Here is a 19,397-nt window from a genome sequence, read left to right as displayed (position 1 = left end):
CACAAAATAGATACTAAAGATTCCAGAGAGACATCAAAGCAGAAAAGTATATTCCCCACCGGAGATCATGGACAACTTTGACTGAAACATGAGGTTCACAGTGACTCCTGAAGAAATGGCAGTTATCCATCCAGGCAAAGAAGCAAGAGTAGGGACAAAGTAATCCCAGGCAGAGGGAACTGCATGGCAGGTTTGTGTATTCAGAGACCACTGGGATCTTCAAACTGTCATGGCACAGTAATCATAAGCATAGAGGACAACAGAGGAAAAGAAAAGGCAATTTATGAAACCAGAAAGCTGGGTAAAGACAATGGTTTGAGGGCTACACAAGGAGCCTTCTGACATCATTAATATACAATAAAGCAAGAACACTATTCCTTTGGATTCATTCCATTTTTTAACATCTACCAATGCCAGGCAGTGTTACAGACAGCAGAGGTATGGTGGTAACAAACCCAAGTTCCTGATTCCTGATGTGTTCATTCTGATCGGACAGAAAAGATAAGATATAAACAATCCACATCAAGCAGTGATAAACCCTGGTCTGCAGAAATAAATTAAGACTGAAAACAGGGCCTGAAATGTGAGGCCCAGGGATGGAGCACAGCATGATATTTTACAGAGTGGCCAGGACAAGGAATCCCTGAAGAAGGGATATTTGAACAGAGCCCTAAAGAATAAGGATGGAAGATATGGATACTTGAGAGAATTGCTTTGAAACCGATGTGATCACAAATGCAAAGTTCTTAAGAGGGGAGTGCTTGGTGAGTCGAAGCAATATGATTATTAATCATGATATGTCAAGTTGACTAGATTAAGAAATGCCCCATAGATCAGTACAGCACAATTAGGGGTATCAGCAAAGATGACTTGCATGTAGGACAGCAAACTGAGTGCGGGGAGACCCACTCCACGTGTGGGTGGCACCGACCAACAGGCTTGTAGCCTAGAGAGAATGAAAAGGGGAAGAAGAAGGAAGTGTGTTTGTTTTGGATGAGCTCCAGTTTCGCCCTTGGATGTGGTCTCCATGGTCTCTCTTCTTCAGCCTTCCAACACGGGCTGGCACCTGCAGCTCTCTGGGAGCTTCTAGGTCTCAGGCTGTGGCCTCTGCTGCATCCTTGACCCTGCTGCTTCTGTGCCTCCCACCTTCTTGGCCTGAGCTGCTAGTGCATCCTCTGGCTCTCCAGCGACACTTTTTCACACTCTTTGGACAATGATCTAAAGCAATGCATGTACAGTGGTACATATGTGTGTCTTAAAGGTAGATCCTAGGAATCAAGATTTTTTTAATTTAATGAAATAATATTTACTATATGCAGTATACTCTGCTGTTCACACCATTCTATTTTTTAAAAATTTTAATCATCATCTATCAAATGGATTTGATAACATACTAATAGGTCCCAATCTAAATTATGGGAGACACCTAGGCAAGGCCACGTAGACTGTCTGGGGGAAAAGACTCACACCTACTTTTAAGGTATCCAGCACCTGGCCCAGTGCCAGGCACATAATCATCCCAATGTTATTTGGTGAGTGAATGGATAATATAACCACAAGTTACTGATAAGGCCCAAAGAATGAAGACTTCAAATAGCCATTTTGATGCCAAAATCAAACTGTAACCACCACATGACTTTCAGATCATAGCTTGTCACCAGTTTCACTGGAAGTGACTCAGCAGTTAATAAGGAATCAAGTGTCACTTCTCACGGGGGACACAGCTTTCTCAGAGGGACTATCAGAGGTAGAAGAAGAGTACTTAAATTTACTTTAGGAAAATTATGGACATTTTCTGGAACTTGAATATTTTTTCTGAATAAAACATAAATAAAATAAAATAAATTGGAAGTAAGATCTTTAAAAAGTTTATTGTTGTTTTATGGAAATTAATTGCTTTTATCTTTCTAACATAGATTATAAAATCACGGATCCAAGTCTGACCATGTTCTAGATCTCCCCACTAGCACATTTAGAAAAAAAAAAAGAACTATATGTAAAGAGAACAACCTTCCTCATGAAATTAAATGTTTCCTAAAAGAACTGAATTGGGTTTCAGAAAATCTGACCTTATTCTATCAAATAATAATTGCTAACATTTATATGTCTATGTACTTTATATGTAAAATAGTGCTCTATTAAAGACTAACAATAATTATATGGTGAAAGCATTATTATTATCCCCATTTTATAAACAATGAAATAGAGGCACAGAGAGCTAAATAAAAAGCTTACCATCAGCCCTCTGGATCCATGAGTTCTAAATCCACGAATTCACCATGGAGTACTATTCTGCCATAAAGAAGGATAAACTTGAGTCATTAGTAGAAAAATGAATGCACCTTGAAATGTCAATGTTAAGTAAAATAAATCAGACACACAAGCTTAAATATTGCAGTTTCTCTTATATAATAATCTTAAATTATAAACAAAGAGCAAAATGAAAGATAATAAAAAGGAGACAGATCTTTCTCCAGTGGGGAGAGGATCAGTAGGTAGGGGAGGAGCAGGAGGGAAAGGGAAGGAGAGGGGACGTGGGGTGTGCTGTGTCCAGTGCCAGCCCCAAACAGCGTGGACACTGCACAGCAAACACACACTGACAAAGAAGACAAGAGAGAAAGAGGACTAAGTCTGTGCTGAATACGTACAGATTACTCTTCCTCATCATTACCTCCTTTTTTTTTTTGGTTTTTCTCCAGTACCGGGAACCGAACTCACGACCTTGCGCTTGCCAGGCAGGCGCTTTTGCCGCTGAGCTAAATCCCCAGCCCCCCATCATTACCTCCTAAACAAAGCCTAAGAGCTATTAACGCAGCATTATGTTGTCTTAGGTCTTGTAAGTAATGGAGGGACGATGCTATGCATACAGAAATATGTGTGTAGGTCTGAGACAAAGACTATGCCATTTTATATAAGGACTGAGCTCTGTGGATTTTGCCACCTGGAAAGAAGTTTCTTAGAACCAATCCCTCAAGGGTTATGAAGGACAACTACTATGCCAAGCCCTACCACACCATCTATATAGTAATCTATTTAATGTTTATAACAGCCTCATTTTATAAATAAGAAAATAGGTGCAGGAAGATCTAATTGCATAGTAATGGAACCAAGTCCAGGACTGTATACTCCAGAGTCCATTTGCCTGGTAACTACACCACTCTACCTCTTTAGCTGCATTGTCTGAGGCAAGTTTGAACTGTAAAATATGATCATACTTGCCAAGTAAGACCTCAGCAAACACATGAGCTCCTCAGAAGATGAGAGTGGCCCTCCAATGCATATTTTGCACAAATCATTAAATCAGAATTTAATATACTTGCCATCAACAACTTAGCAAGCACAACTTATAAAAATTTATTTATACTTTGCCCAATAAAATTCTTTGCTACAATTTTTAAACCATCTTAACCCTTAATTCAATTATAACCTTTCTGAGTCTGCTTTGTTTTGCTTTCCTCTTGCTTCCCTTAGACCCAAGTATAGGACATCATGATGTTACATTAAAAATAAAAACAGCTGGGGATTTCGCTCAGCAGCACAGTGCCTGCCTGGCAAGCATGAGGTCGGGAGTTCGATTCCCGGTACCAAAAAATAAAAAATAAAAACAGTACATGGAATAGGTTATGTGTCTATTTCACATCTCATTTTTAAAAAACTGATAGATATCTTTAAATGTTCATAAAGAGATGCAATTGTCTAAACTTCAGCATTTACAGCTTCATTGAAAAGAATTTCCCCCATGTTTTCCAGCACTTGTTATTTTCTTGCCCAGCACTTAGTACATACGTCCAAAGGAAGAATGTCATGCTGACCTCGACGAGCTGCACCCGAACCTAAGCTACACTCTTTGTTACCATGATAATGTCATATTAATGGTCAGAATTCATTTCCTAAGGAGACTTTGTTCTTCATGGGGACTCAGCACATATATTCCAATAATAATTTGTGCTCAAATGCTCTATCAACACAACTGAGGGATGAAGGTTGGTTCCAGCAATGACAACTCTTTTTCACTATTCTGAATAAAGATCAGACAACAGACAGGCACAGAATACCACACTGACCTCTGACCCTCACGCTGAAGGTCACTAGACTCTGAACAAGAGACAAGATCTTTATAGTCATGCGAATCACAAAGGGGATCTACAAACTACAACTGGCATTTCTTTATGAACCGATACAGCTTAAACTCCGATCTGAGGTATGCCCCAAAAGCTTGTCTTTATGGATAGGTGAAGATTTCAAAATCTGAGCATAATTCAGAGATTGAAAACAAGTAACTGAAATATGCACTTTCCCGAGGTGGTGTGGCGTGTTAAAGCAACCATTCTCTGTGAGAGCTTCCCACTGTTTGGATCAAAGCAAAAGCCTAAATGCTCAATAGCACGACTAATATTTCTTGTTATTTTTTAAAGTAAGTTTTGGAGACAATCAACAATAATCAGAAACTGCAGAGTGGTCAGCTTGCCCTAATTTAACATTTCACCCTGCTAACATCCATAACCTTGAATGAGACCCGCTTCTAAACCAGTTTTACAGAGAAGAAACTGTGTTGGTCATGTTCTTCTTTTGTCTCTTAGAAATACCTTAAAGCTCATTTTAACAGCTATCTCCCAAATGTTTTGTTATAATATGAGGTTATAGAGTAAAATTATAACAAACTCTTCCATACACTTTAGTAACACAGACTAAGACAAATCCTTACAGGATGTTCTGTTCCATACTGTGTCAAGATTAGCACAGCCGTTAATTCATTTTTAAAATGTTTCTGCCTGAAAGTTCAGAGGGAGGTGATGCTGTGCATGGATTAACAAGAAACAAACATGAGCAGGCATTGTCCTTGTGAAAACGAATAACCTGCCTCTTCTTTAACAGGGTGGCTTTCAACCCTATCTGATATTGAGCAGATAATTTAGATAAAAGAGTGAAATCCAGCAAAAACTGAGAAAGAAGTGTCCAGTCCCAAAACCCAGAACAATGGGGGCACCGACACATGGCAGCTCCATCACGCTGGTCTCCCTCGGTTAGTGGACACGTCGTCCCTATTTTTCGGGAGGAGACAAGTAGTCAATAAGCAGAAGAACTATTGATCTACTAACAACTTTAATACAACCTTGAAATAAATTCTGTTCAAAACTCAGAAGCCTGGCTCAGTATAATAGTTAAATTAGTGATCCCAGGCAAAACAAAAATCCTACCCTTAGGCAATTATCAGCATGATCCTTTATTTGATGTCTAACGGGCTGTTCAAGGGAGACCCTGGTAGTTTGGCCAAAGGGAAACAACACATCGAGTAGCTCAATATAGGCCAAGCAAAATGGAGCCTCCCAGTATGAGAATATTAAATTATTATGGCTGCAACGGGGGGCACATTTGTTAGTGGCCCCCTCCCTTTATGGCCCTGCGCCTTTCTTCCCCTGCAGTGAGTGTTCGTTGTCATACCTAATATTAAAATGCTTTGATAATAATAAGATTGTCAAGATAATAGCAGGAAACTTTCAGTAGAAACTCCATTTTCAAAAACCAGCTGTGTTCAACCCTAATTGATCTAAGGCAATGTCTTCAAAAAGCAAAAATTTCCCTATTTAAAAATTAGAACAAAGCTCCCACTGTATGTAAACAAATACACAGGGCCTAAGTGTAGAAGTACAGTGAACATTGTTAACTCAGCACCACAAACAATGCGGAGAATGAATGCTCCAAGCCAGTCAAAGAAACGGACTGTACAAGGAGCAGGGCAGCAGAATGAGAATGAGTATTTCCTAATCTAACATTCATCTGGGGTTGGTGTGTTTTCCTCCATCCAAAGGGCTTTAAGTGGATGCGCGGAAGAAGACAGGGTCTTAAATCAGAAAACGATCCCCCACGTGGGCATTATTGATGGCACCTTGTTAGAAGCAGTTTGGACTTCTTTATTCCCTTTCATTTTGCACAACACTTTACTCAATAGACTCAGTGACGTGGGGTGTAATGTGGGGGTTTTTCTGAAGAACACTAGTATTGTTAGTATGTTCAATATCTGTTCTTCTTAAGGTTGATTCAGAAAACCTTGCTCTTTTGTCCCAATAAAATAATGGCTTTAGGCAAACTCTACCCTTTTGCTTTCTTTTCTTAGTCAACACTATTGGATCCAAGGCCATTTTATTTTTCTTTAAGTGCCAGCAGAGGAGGGGAAGAAGCAGCTGAAGACCAAAGCTCTGCAGGTGGCTGCTGATAAAAACAGTATTGTAACTTGCTGGCATGGGCCCTCTCACAGCGCCCTGAATACAGGTCAAAAGTCTTCACGAATTCAGAAGTCAACTTTAAATTATAACCTACATACAAGTGAGTCCTTATCTAATGCCACCCAAAAAGATTCTTGGTTTTTCCTTTCTTAGTTACATAGGAATGCGCAGGGCGCTTTCCAGGTGAGCACAATGGTGGACCCTTCCTTAAAGAGGAATAATCCTTTTTTATAATTATATAGTATATGAGAAAAATATCAAAGTAAAATATTTTTATAACCTGAATGAGAAAGAAATATATAAAAAGATAAAGAATTTTTTACTTCTACTTTGTCATCCTATTATAACAGCAAGTACTTAATTCACATTATGTGGCTACATTTGATTCATTATTCTTGGTCCACTTGCAGTTATGTTTCCCATTTTCATGAAATTAATAGTAATTGCTTGTATATTTCTCCAAAAGTATTGTCTTTTGCATATTTTACCTTTATATATAAATTGTAGATTTCTCAAGGTCAGTTGATACGTCTTTTACTGACTTTTTACATTTCCCCAAGGCGACCCTCTTTCTGTTCAGTGTAAATGTTCAGCAAGAGAGCTTACAGCTTGTAAAAGGAAGAAAAGAGACCTAAGAAGACTACAGAACTTCTTATTAATGGTTACTTTTGCAGTAATACACTCAGGAGGGGAGCTATGTTATACAATTACAAAGCATTTTGATTACAAAAATATATTCTTTTATAATAAAATATAACAAAATAAGTCTTAAAGAAAAAAAGGAAAATATGAAGAGGCACATTAATGTTTACCTTGAATGATTCAATCCAAGTAATGCTTCTACCTTACTAATGAATAGCCAAGCGAGGGGGATGGTGTGGGAAAATGAAGACAAACAAGAATTCTGGATTTTGTTTCAGAATGAGAAATGTTAATCTCAATCTATACAAGTAAAGGAACAGTGTTTTTCTAAAAGACAGTTTGACAGGAGTCTTACCATATTCATTCATTCAACAAAATTTTTTTAGCATCTACTAGGAACTGAGAATATAGCAGTGAATCAAACAGGCAAAACAGAATTGTCTCCAATGAGTTACATTTAGTTAAGGATAAGAGACACTAAACACTAGGGCATTTAACAAGTGCCTTAAAGAACACTTATGTAGGAAAGATAAATTGGGAGTTCAGTGAGAAGGAAAGATATTTACAATGAAGAGCAATAGAAGATACTTCTATATCAAGACTATCAGCAGTAGCTGTATCTTTAAAAGTGACTGAAAACCATTTACCTATATCATACTAAACCTAAACCAAATGAATCCCCAATTTAACTTCCCTGAGTCATTATCACAAACATCCCACAGCCACATGGATGCCACCCAAATAGAGGGAAATTAATAATCTCACGAGGTTTCCACATTTCACAGATGGGAAACTGACTCAGAGTGACCTGCAGTGGCAAAGACAGTCGGCCTCAGGCTGAAGCCTCAACACTGATCATTTCTACCAAGCTGAAGGAAGTTTTATGATGAAAACTTTAAACAACCAACAAAAAAAATTATAGGAGGAATACAAAAATCAGAGAATATCACTAATTGAATGATTTTGCTAAACATAAACTAAAAACTAGAACCAGGTAGTCAAGGCTAATATATAAACCTACCACAATTTTTAAATACTACTGAATAGATTCCAACCAGGAGAATAGTCTCTGGAAAAATTCTTCACTATTTCCCAAACTGGAAAGGGCCAAAAGAGAATTCAGCTTATCTGATACCTTTCTTCAGTACCAACCCCCAAGCTGAAGTGATCACACATGCTTTTATCTTTGAGCCCTTGAGCAATGAAGCATTTTCTCTATGCTGATGTATGCCTACTTCCTGAGATCAGGCCGTTCTCCACTGGGCTTCCCTAACGCTTGTTTCCTGAGAACATCTTGGAATTCTTATTGCCATTGCATTATTCCTGTAATGTGGTATTTTATTAAACACTTCAGAATAAACTATGGCAAGGGAATGAAAGGATTTTTGAAAGAATCCATATGTCAGTATTTATTGAGGGCCTATTATTGCTACATACTGTTACCACTCCAGAATTACTGTATGAAGCAAGCCAAGCAGACTGTACCCTCAAGGAGTTCACACTGAAAGGAGAAGTAGCCAGTAATATATATTTACATTAAAAAGAAAAACTTTTGAGCAGTCCTATGTAGACAAAACAGTATGGTGAGGAGCTGGGTAGATTCCATATGATAGTAGAAGTGACATGGACATGAGATCTGAATGGTAAGAAGACATCCACCACAGGGAGACCTGACAGAAGAATTTCTCAAGGAAAGGGTACAGTGAATGAAAAATTCCTGTGGTAGAAATGAGTTGAGATGTTCTATGCACAGAAAGAAAAATTGTGGCTGTAGTTTCCTAGACAACAGAGCCATACAGAGATGTGGGCAGGATTAGCACATTCAGGGTCTGTATGCCATTTAATAAGCCTGGGTTTGTTTTTTCTAGTAACAAGGGAAGTGACTAGGCACCAACTGATGTGACTTCATTTCAACCTTGGGGAACAAGACCCAGAGTAGAATGGAGAAAAGGCACAGGTAAGAAGTGTAACTTTCAAAACAGCACATTATAAAGTAAGTTGTGGAACTCCCTAAGCCCTCCTCACAAGAAGGCGCACACTGAGCAGAAAGAAGAGCTGAGGACAGAACCTGCCAGTGTTTAAATATCTGTGAGAGGAGGCAGTTGGACCTGTCTGATACTCTCACATTATAAGATTAGCAGAAAAAAAGAATGATGGTAATTAATACAAAAGCTGAAACTGGAAAATAAAGAGCTGACTTGAGGAAATTAGGGAGTTATGAATACAATTGGGTGTCAGGTAATAAGAGAAAAGAAAGATTATTGTGAGATGAAGTGAAAGGGTCTGGTGTCCAGATGGCGTTGACTAAGCGGGCCGCTGAGCACAGAACAAGAGCAGGCAGTCTCAATCTAGGGAGGACGGGTGGACTCTGGGAAACCCTCGAACCTCGACGTGTGGTCAAACGTCACGTATGCAAGTATCACGTATGCAAATGTCAGATCAAGTATGCTTCCAAGAAAAGAGTCTGTCTCTTCCATCAGATGTTCAGAAATTTGTGATCTAAAATGTTTAAGTCTTAGGGGCTGGGGATTTAGCTCAGCGGCAAAAGCGCCTGCCTGGCAAGCGCAAGGTCGTGAGTTTGGTTCCCGGTACCGGAGAAAAACCAAAAATAATAATAATAATAATAATAATAATAAAAATAAAATGTTTAAGTCTTATGGAAACAAAGCTTTGTAAATAAGGAGGGGAAAGGGGTTAAAGAGAGGGGAGGGGATTGGGAAAAGAGAGGTTCAAACCCGCTATGATGAATATGATCATTATGTATATTTAAATTTTACCAATAAACGTAATTTTTAAAAATTTAAAAATATATTTTTTATTCTATTTAATGGTTTGAACAATCTTCCATTCTTACATCTGTTAATCTGAGCAACATAGGTGAAGATAACAATATGCAATATAACAATCACTGTTAATTCCTATCATTTTGTTTTGAAACCCTGTATCACTTTTAATGTGCTCGCTTTGTTTTATGTTTGTAATGTTGGTATACTGCTATTGTTCTTTTTTTTTTTTTCTTTTATCACTCTCATTTAAATAAATAAATAAATAAAACGTCTAACTCTTGCTGTGAACCAGAACAGTTAACCAACAGTATCTGAAAGGTAGCGTCCTAAACTGGCCAAGCACTGGAACGGCGCACTTAGAGTAGCGGGGGCGGGGGGAGGCAAGTGTTGAGCGGAATCTGCAAAGGGCAAGTCACAGTCTCCTCGCCATCAGTTTCCAGAGCAGGTGCAGGGCAGGCCATGGCCAGCCTTGCTTTAGAAAGACTTGATCAACAAAGGCCCGATTCGTATGTTTAAGAAATGAAGCTGTGGTGTGGCAAGGGTCTCCTTAAGTGACAACATTGTATGCATCACAGAGGAAAATGAACGGAGTTGTTCATTTTCCCCTGGTAGGGGCAGCTCTGATGGCCAAACTGGGTGGTCCTCCAGAGGAAGGGAAGGGAGGAAAGGCAAAAGGGGCCATTTCCACATACTTAACTCCCCTCTCATCCCATCCTTCTCATTGCTCCTTTCCTTTTCAATGAAAGACTGAAATTATCATCAGCCTTAGACAAAATATGTCAACGTCACAGTGGACCACCCTTAGGGAACAAAGATCCGGGCAGCTAGGGATCTATTTTATCACACCTCAGTTCTCTCATGAATATTTCATAAATGCCTATAATTTCAGAAGCAAACTTCAGTTTCACACTTGAGCTGAACATCAGTAGAGTTTACTTCAATAACTGTAGCTCATTCCAAGAAATGTCCTCTTCATTCACCTAACAGCTTATCCAAACAGAAGCAAGAGAAAGTGCCCCTACCCCATAAAAAATGCCATACTCAAGATGAAAATGTACATTCTAGAAAATATGTTCAAACATCTGTCTTTCCCAAACAGAACTAAATTTTAATAATCTATCCCCCCTCCTTGGCTACTTTTTAACTATGTGGTTTTTCAAAGGTGAGGAAAAGGATGAAGAATGTGTTTGCCAAGATTGTAGGTGCCACAATGCAAGTTCTAGGGACCTCCATAGGAATTGTAAGTTTTCAAGGACCAAAAGAAATGAAGAAGTAAGATACTTAATTTAAAATGGGTGCCTCAAGTAAACAAATAAATAATTTAACCAATATTAATGGTTTTACATGTTATGTTTTGTAAATGGCACCTCAGCATCCATCTCAAATAGAAAATACAGCTTTCTTGGCTAACATGAACAAAAACCAAGCCGTGTTTCCTGGTAGGTCAGGATGACTAGCTCTGGATGTTCTCGTCTCTTGAAGACAAGGACTCTTACTTCAAGCACTAAGGGAAACAGAATCCCAGCAGATATGACAGCACTTGCTTTACACAGAACATTTTTAGCTTTGTATGAGCTTGTAATCGTGGAGTATATATTTTTCTCTCAATTTGCTCAGTTTATAACTAAGAACAAAACAGGAGGTTCTAGTATAGTAATGTGTGAGAAAAGTATAAAAGGAATATATTTAGCAGTGTCAAATCAGACATTCAGAGTCATAGGGATCTCAAACCTTTTGGGAACACAAAACAGTGACATTTTCTAGTAGCTGCTTCCCTCCTAGGTGGAGCAGCCAGGAGTCGCCAGAGACCTGCACTGACCCACCCTGGAAGGACTTCTTCCCCTGAAAGGAGTCCCCGTCCTTTCTCTGAAGTTCCTCCTGCAGAGCAGAGTGCAAGCTCAGAGAGCTTCAGTGTGGGACAGAGAAAGGGAAAAAACCCTTTCTTTGCCCGCGTGCCGCTCTGAATGCGGACCATCTGTGCCCCCAGCTGGAGCGCCGGCAATGGTCTGGCACTTGAACCACACCATATTTACAGATCTAAACACAAATGGCTACTGCCTGATTGTTTCATGATTCATTAGTCAGACAAGCTCTCCTCTCCCGCCAGCACAGCTGTTACAGAGTAAACCTTTGTCACTTAATAGGCCTGATTATTACTTTCCATCAAAGGTATTGATCTGTGTCACCTCTACTTAAGGGAATGGGGGAGAAGGAAAAAGGGAAATAAAATGTACCAGGAAAACATGAACAAGAAGAAGAAGATGGAGGGTAAGGGGTACATCAGGTGCAGTCGCAGACATTGGCCTCCTCTCTTGCACTCTCTTGTGTGCCCTGAGTGTGTGGACTCAGGCGTTCTCGGGAAGACGAGCCATCCCTCCCAGGGTGTGCCCCAGTCTGCGGCAGTCACATACCCTGACCACGCAGATCATTGTTCAACCACAGGCGCAGGGTGAACTGAACCAGAAATCTGTATCAATTAATCAACCGACCCAGTGTGCAGAGAAGTACAGGCTCTAGAGGGAATTTTTTTATACCTCCCTTAATTATCTCCTTTTGTTTAACAAATAAAGTGAAGCTATAACCCTGGCTGCTCCCTGCCCGTGACACAGCGCACTGGCCCAGCTTGAGGGGTACTCCGTCCTGCCTGGCTGTCAAGCTGCCCGGGCCTCCGAGGCCGGCCGGGGCATGGACACCAGCTTGGCACCCCGGCCGACACCCCATGTTTTCCTTCTGTCTCATTCTGTCCTTGTTCTTTTCTTTTATCATTTTCCTCACCTTTTCTTGGTTTTCTGTTTTGTTTTGTTTTTTGTCTTTTTAAATCTTCCAAAAAAGAGAGAGGATTTTCTGGGGAAAGGCAGACAAAGAAAAGCTCTCAGAAATTAGTTGCCTCAAGAAAAGCCCAAGTAAAGATTCCCACCAACATCACCACCTTAATAACAATTATTTGGGAAGTAAAGAATTTTAGAAAATCATTCATGCAGCCTCCTGACTTACCTACCAGCAAACGAAGCCCAGGTGGGTAGGAAGCCCCTTCCTGTCACACAGGTCCCTGGGTAGTGTACCTGAGTCTAAAAGAACAAACAGACACCTGCCAACTAGAGCTCTTTCCAAAGGCCATATCCTGATTCAGGCAGTATTACCTTCATCCTTCATCCTTACAGAAGGATGAAGCCTTTGTGCATAGGTTGGGCCATTAGTCCCATTAGATTCCCACATTCATAACTGTATCCACATCACAGAGAAACAGTGTTCTACTTTATAAGGCACACTCAGGTGTGAATGCATGTATATCAAAGTCACGCAACTCCAGTGCAACCAAGCATTTGCAATGGACCTTGCTGTACAATAACTTAATAGCTCTAATTCTCAGATGCCAACCCAAGCTGATTCCCTCTCTTTGTCTCCGTAACACTGACAATTGTTATCCAGACTTAGTATATTAACAAGACCTTTCTTACTTTTGCACCAGAGCTGATCTGCCTCCAGCACACTGTCATTGTAGTTCACAAAGGTCAGCAGTTTCACTAAGTACATCACTGCTTGTTTTACAGTGCTCACCATAGGTGATAGATTGACATGCCTGGACATTAGGGCTCATCATTTGTGTAGCTGTCAACAGAAGCAAGAGACAGAGGCTCACTCTGCCAGCTCAGTCTGCTCAGAATTAAAAGGAATGATCAAACCATGGTTTGCTTATGTTTTTATCTCCAAAGACACTGTTAATAAGTAAAGCGCTGAGAAACATCTGAATAGGCTGAGGCCCCAGGAGCTGAACAAGCTCATTTCATACTTATTTTATTCTCAGTAGGCCCCTGGCCAATGGTATGATGTTAAAGCCTTGAGATCACTTCTGACTCAGCCCAGATTTCAATCAGGAAACTGGCAGAAGAAGACCCCTGTCCCAGTTCCAGGTCTGCAGTACTCCAGGTGGTTTGACATTTCCCCCGACTGCCTATATCCAGGATCATCTAGACCTTTGCCTTACCCCTTTGTAGTTCTCAAACGGCAGCTAGAATTTTAATATTTGGAGAAAAATGTAAATATAGTGTGTGTTTCAGTAACCATCAGGGAAAAAAAATTTTACCAGATACTGTATTTTTAATTTTTTCATTAAAAAGAAGCAGAGTCTAGATTTGGAAGCAAATGAAATCTTACTGATAGCCAACCTTCAGCTTTTGAGCTTTCCAAACCAGAGTTTCTTTTTGTAAGTTATGTCTATCAGTTGACAAAACCAATATGATCTTATATGGGCACAGTTTGGCAAATAGGAACTCCACATAATATAGTGCACTTGGAATTCATATAAAAAGAAAGCTGTCAGCAAGTAGAAACCGATTAAAACACAGGGCATTTTTCTTAACAGAGGAGGAAAATCAGCTTATAGCCATAAAAAGGGAACTGACTGGCAAGAACTCATGTGAAAATGCCAAAGTATGAAAAATATACTTTCATGTTTGCACTGTTTATATTCTACTTGATAGCGCAGTTTTTAATCTAAATATACATTTTTTCCTAGCGTATCAACCAAAATAGGCCTTACCTGGAAATCTACTTAAGTTAAAAAATAACATGTGGAAGTATCCTCTAGAAAAAAATTAAAAGTATTAAAGGCATTTGACTGATTGATGGTTTGGTATACCTTAACAAGTTTTGGTGAGACAGAAAGTATAGGCATACCATATCTACTGTACAGCCAGGATACTGATAACAAGATAAGCATAAAGAAAAATCATCAAACAATACTTGACCCCCCCATGTGGGGACCAATGTTAGAAGGCAGAAGAGCTACTGGAAATAGTAAATGCCAAGAAGACACACGGCTGTGCACTCAGATGCACACACTCACACACACACACATGCACAATCACCAGGAAATCTGAGCCTGAGACTCTACTAAGACTTTGTCTTTAGAAAAAAAAATCATGAAATGTACTTCCAGCTGCTCCCACGTCATGAAGGTGGGCTTGTAGGATGGGCTGGGGTCTATGACTTTTCTAGTCAGAGGAACATAAAATGCACTGTATGTGTGCAGTTAGTTAAGACAATGTGCCTTTATAAATAGGCATAACACTTATTCTTACATAGCTACAATGTTTAGTTAAATATACATTGAACAGCTGGGACTAAAACCCAAAAACTACTATAGCAGATTGCAATGAAAATCTATGGTTTTATTTAGTTACCTACACATTTTAATTTGGATCATGCAACCAAAGTCAACAGTATTCAGAGCTTGATAATTGTGCTTTCCGGCTCCTAGCAATATCAACAACATGAAAGTATGATCTGGAAAATGTCCTTTTCTTTAAATATACTTCTATATTTGTCTTTATGAGTTACGAGTACACAAATATTTAAATGTATTATGTTTATATTTCTATATTGCTTTAAAAAGCCATCATAGTGCATACTAAAATGTCTGTAGTCAATGTGATATAGGTCTGGATTATATGATAATAAATAAATGTACAAATGAATGAATAACAACCAATACTATGACCCCTTATATGACAGTCACACATATATTACTCAAATTCAAAATGCCCTATAAATTAATTTCCATTATCCATATTTTATAAATGAGTCAACTTAGTCACACAGACTTAAATAACTTTCCTATGAAATACAGGTGGTAAATGGAGCTCCTCAAATTCAAATTCAGACTCTGTTTCCAAAGTCCATGCTCTTAAACAGTAAATAAAGCTAACAGATAAATAGCTCCTACCAATATCAACAGCACAAAAGTGTGATCTGGAAAATGTCTGGAAAGTGAAAGAAGGAAAGAAGCAAGGAAGGAAGGAAAGAAGGAAGGGAGGAAGAGGGAGGGAAGGAGGAGGCGGAGCAAGGGCAGGGGAGGGGAAGAATGGGGGTCTTAGTGTTCTCTCTACAAAGCAGTGGAGAAATTTGAAGAATGCACTTGAGGAATGAAAATAAGTCTTTTTAATAACAGAAATGGCTTTTTTATTTTTGGAAAGAGAGAAAAAAGAGGAGTCTGATGCCAATTGAACCCTACTATGAACCTAGTGGAGGAGAAAGGATGCAGATTCAGCTGTCTGTGCCAGCTCTCAAGACCTCCCTTCCAGGAACACATCCATCTGCCCCAGCATCTCACATATTTCAAACACTGCTCCTCCCTGCTTAGCTGGAGAAGATGTCAAGGACTAAGCCTTTGGGAAACCTAAAACGCAAACATGGTGACACAGGGCCGTGTGGCCAGAGGTGTGTGCACAACTTTATGCCAGGGGTTAGCACCTGCCTTCTTGCCCAAAGCCCAGGCTCTCGGCAAACAGAACACCAGCAGAAGCAGCAGGCACAGGACAGGACAGGACAGGAGGAATCTGTTCAGCAGAAGAGAGACCTCCCACACAGCCAAGCAGAAACAAGGCAAGAAGAATAGCACACCATTGACAGTAGCAAGTGTTTGTGATGAGGTAAAGTAATTGCAACTCAGCAGTAATACAGACCATATTACCCGGAAACAAAGCCAGCAGGTAATTCACTCCACATAAATACAGGTGAGAAGCCCACAAATGTAAGCAGAAACACAGGTCATTGTTTTTGGATTTAGGCACAGAAAGAAATCAAGGCCATTAGAAATCTTAGCCATAGATGGCTGGGAGTGTTGTGTTATCAAGGACCTAAAAGTCTGATCTGATTTCTTTTTTCCTTGTTGCACTGGGCTCCTTTGGGGTGGCTTTCTTTTGTGTTCTAAACAGCAGAAACAAAGACCCAATGGACCATGGGGCTCTAACTGGAATATTTTATATACACTTTAGCATAGATGCTTGAAAATAAAATTTTCTGATAAATTAGGGCCTTCAAACTCTGGACTATTGCTTTTATTGTGGTAAATCAATCCGAATGTTGAGTCTTATATTCGGAATTCATATGGCTACTACTGAGTGTGCATCATGTTCTTTCCCATGTGCTACAATGCTTTACGTACACTGACATGCACAGCGATATTTGGGCAAGTGGTGGGACGCCCCAGGGTGCAGAACAGAAAACAGAATCTTAGGTTACAGAAACAGTAAAAGGCCGTGCCAGAATTTTACCCCACATTTCAAAACCCTTGTTCATAAAAGATGTTACCGTAAGAAATGTCATCAGAAAGCCAGGCACAGCCACATACTTCTACAATCCCAGCTATTCAGAAGGCTGAGGCAAGAGAATCACACGTTCCAAGTCAGGCTGAACAATTCAGCAAGACTCTGTCTCAAGACAAAATTTTATAGGGAGAAGGGGGTCGGGGATGTAGCTCAGAGTGCTTACCTGCCATGCGCAAGGCCCCAGGTTTGATACCCAGCACAGAAAGTAAAGAAAAGAAAGAAAAAGACAAGACAGTCAAGGCATCAGGAATATTAAAGTAACTGCACTCTGGCCAGCAGCCCTCTCAATAGGCAGTGCATGACGATGGCTTCAAGCTCCAGAAGTAATAGCAGCTCGACCACAGTGCAACAGTGAGAGCAGTGCAGAGTCCAAACTGGTGAGGAGCTGGGTTTGGGGCCTAACAAAACCTAATTGTCTGCTGCCTCATGCATATTTTCATGCCCTCTGAATGTCTGCTCCTGAATCTCAACAAAATGGTGATAAAGAGACCTACCCACTGAGTGATTAAATGAAAATTGTAAGGCACCTGAGAAGTGAATTTTTTAGAACCTCACTACATGAAATGCTCAGATTGCAATTCTGGTGTCAGCAGCTTCAACCAGTGAATTAAGGATCAGTGTCTTCCCTTCTTTAGTGTCTTCTGCCAATAACAGCTACAAGAAACACTCTCAAAATACTAGAGATTGTGCAGGATAGGCCTGAGAAAAATGACCATAAATTAGGTGTGAGCCCAGTCCTGGGGCAAAAACAAAGGGACACCATGAATCTTGCTTTTCACCAAGGACAAGAGGGAATGAACCATCTCCCTATTATCTATACATACTATTGTGATTGGCATGTGGCATTGCAGGAATATTGAATTCATGGCCATGTGACTGCAGGGCTATGCAGAATGTAAAGATGAACTGTACAGAAGGTAAGCATGGCACATATCTGTAAGGTCTTCAAAAATACCAACACCTATCAAAATTCCACTTTTGCCTCCAGGGTCAAAATTATGCTTTCTTCCTAGAAGGCTACAAGAGTCAGGAACTTACTAGATCCTGTGACTTAATATCATTTTGCAACTACATTTAAAAGTAGTTCCAAAATACTACTTAGAATTGTCAAGAATTTAACTTTTTAAAATCTTATAAAAACTTTTGAAAATCTTATAAAAGCCCGGGACCTTCTCCCCAGACAACCACCCAACACACACACACACACACACACACACACACACACACACACACACGTCTTACAAGAGGTTGCAAATTCTCTGAAAATCATCCAGGGACATCGAAGGCTTCCAGATGCAAAAACAAGAACTCCCAGAGGTCACCTGTGTTTATGCAGGTTAAAATACTGCACTGTAGCTGGGCATGGTGGTGCACACCTGTAACCCCAGCACTTGGGAGGCTGAACCAGGAGGATTGCTGTGAGTTCAAGGCCAGTCTGGGCTACAAAGTGAGTTCAAATTCAGCCTGAACTACATAATGAGATTGTGTCTCAAAAAATAAATACATAACTACACTATGGTGTTAAGTCAGAGGTAAGGTAGGGATTTAAAACCATTCCCCACACCCTCACCAAACCATCTTTTCTGTTTTTGTACCAGGAATTGAACTTAGGACCTTGCACTTGCCAGACAAGCGCTATGCTACTGAGCTATACCCTTGACCCCTAGGTATTCTTTTCTAATTTGTGAAAAGTTCCATATGGCCACCAGCCAAGCTGAGTCCACTGTGTGTCTCTTTCCAACCCTGTGCGAAGTGACAGTCACCATCCCAGAAATTCATGAATGGGCCATGCCCACCAAAAGAGCCAGATGCTGAAGACTTACTGGTATACCACCCCAAAAGGGCCAGTAGAGATCTTGAGAACTGTCTTATACAATGGTAGATTTTTAAACCAACATCCTTTCAACTTGTCCTAGCTGCTTTTAAGTCAAGGGCACATGTGCCCTGGCTTGTTTTGAGCACAAATTCAATAATTAACAGATACTAGAGTCTGTATACAGCAGAAGATACTGGGAAAATGAGTTTCCATTCAACCCAGATGGATCTAAAGATAGATCCAGAGCTATAAACCTGTTTTAAAACATCTGTAGCACTGATAGCAGTAATTGCCACAAAACAAATGATGGTCGCATATAAAATTTATAGGGATTAAGAAGAAGAAATACGGGGGAAATAAATCTAAAGACTCCTTAGGCTGGCAAGGAAGAAAACCCCTGCCTGTAGCATATATAACTGTTGAGGACTGATGTCAGGTGTCTTCTGTAGGCTTTTTGAAGAACTGTTCTTTACAACTGAACTCTGTCTGGAGCTAAGACATTCTCTGAGTAAGGGAGAAAGAAGTCAAGTCAAACAATTGATTCCATTTTTGAATTACAGAGGGCTATTGATTTTTCATTAGGGTTCCTGTGCTTTCTCAAGAGCAGGTAGAGAAGGGAGAAAGTAATTCATTGATCAGAGCGGAGGGCCATGTTCATTTATTGGCTTTCTGCCATGTCCCATTAGTCCTGGTTCTAAATGTATATTGAAGTCAGTTTATTTTCATCATCACCTCCTGTCACCAGAAATCTCTCCCAGTAACCATTAGTTGAATCATCCTTTTCTCACAATGGTAATGAGTGATAATATCCACTGTGATC

The 19,397-nt window shown here is 39.9% G+C and overlaps 1 long non-coding RNA gene across 2 annotated transcripts in view; it reads right to left on the bottom strand.

Annotated features, from left to right (window-relative positions):
- The window catches only part of LOC102023289, a 106,346-nt gene that overhangs the window by 73,378 nt on the left and 13,571 nt on the right, over positions 1 to 19,397 (bottom strand). For both annotated transcript variants that reach the window (XR_001234738.1, XR_001234739.1), the window contains exon 3: positions 2,236 to 2,292. This is a non-coding gene — a long non-coding RNA (uncharacterized LOC102023289). The remainder of the gene's footprint in view (positions 1 to 2,235; positions 2,293 to 19,397) is intronic.

The sequence above is a fragment of the Chinchilla lanigera genome, unplaced genomic scaffold, assembly GCF_000276665.1.
Source record: "Chinchilla lanigera isolate Chin_1 unplaced genomic scaffold, ChiLan1.0 scaffold00032, whole genome shotgun sequence".
NCBI lineage: Eukaryota > Metazoa > Chordata > Mammalia > Rodentia > Chinchillidae > Chinchilla > Chinchilla lanigera.
The sequence above is the reverse complement of the archived record's forward strand: the minus strand, read 5'-3'. Positions and strand labels throughout refer to the sequence as shown.